General features: G+C 39.1%; 1 non-coding gene across 1 annotated transcript; it reads right to left on the reverse strand.

The window, feature by feature from the left end:
• Window positions 1–363: 363 nt before the first annotated feature.
• LOC121206582 (small nucleolar RNA R71) lies at window positions 364–470 on the reverse strand. The gene has a single exon (XR_005901650.1). It is a non-coding gene; the product is annotated as a small nucleolar RNA R71 (small nucleolar RNA).
• Between the last annotated feature and the right edge of the window lie 479 nt (window positions 471–949).

Raw genomic sequence — 949 nt, forward strand, 5'->3', positions numbered from 1 at the left:
CACTATGTATGATAATGCTAAACTTCTTTAATAGGAACTGAATCGAGCATAGTTAGACCTGCTGTAGCTGCAAATACTTTTGAACTAAAACCTAACACTATTCAAATGATACAGCAATTTGTTCAATTTGATGGTTTGCAAGATGAGGATCCCAGCACTCACTTAGCAAACTTTTTGGAACTATGCGATACATTTAAAATTAATGGTGTTTCTGATGATGTTGTTCGTCTTCGGTTATTCCCTTTTTCATTGAGAAACAAAGCTAAACAGTGGTTGAACTCGTTACCACGAGGGTCAATCACTACTTGGGAACAAATGACCGAAGAATTTCTATTAAAATATTTTTCACCGGCTAAAACGGCCAAATTACGTAATGATATCTCTTCGTTTGTGCAGATGGACTTAGAAACACTCTACGATGCATGGGAGAGATACAAGGACCTTTTGAAAAGGTGCCTTCACCATGGGTTAATGACTTGGCTACAGGTTCAAACATTCCATAATGGCTAGAGTCCTTCGACTCAACAAATGGTTGGCGCAGCTGTTGGCGGAACCATCAATAATAAAACACCTGAAGATGCTTATGAGTTTATAGAGGAGATGTCACTGAATAACTATAAGTGGCAAGTCATGAGGACAAAGCCAACAAAAACAACTGGTGTTTATAACGTCGATTCAGTGGAGGTAGAACTCTTGAATAAAAAGATTGATGGTTTTCTTAGTTCTTCACAGGTTCACCCAGTAATGCAGTGCGAAGCAAGTGGAGGTGAAACAAGCCATTCGAAATACCAACCTTATGGCCATAACATGGATAACGAGCAGTTAAATTACATGGGTAATAATCCTCGATCTCAAAACAATCCATATAGTAACACTTACAATGCAGGTTGGAGGAACCACCCAAATTTCTCGTGGGGCGGTCAAGGAAATTAAAGACCACAACATCCTC

The sequence above is a fragment of the Gossypium hirsutum genome, chromosome A01 (genome assembly GCF_007990345.1).
Source record: "Gossypium hirsutum isolate 1008001.06 chromosome A01, Gossypium_hirsutum_v2.1, whole genome shotgun sequence".
In the NCBI taxonomy this organism is placed as follows: domain Eukaryota; kingdom Viridiplantae; phylum Streptophyta; class Magnoliopsida; order Malvales; family Malvaceae; genus Gossypium; species Gossypium hirsutum.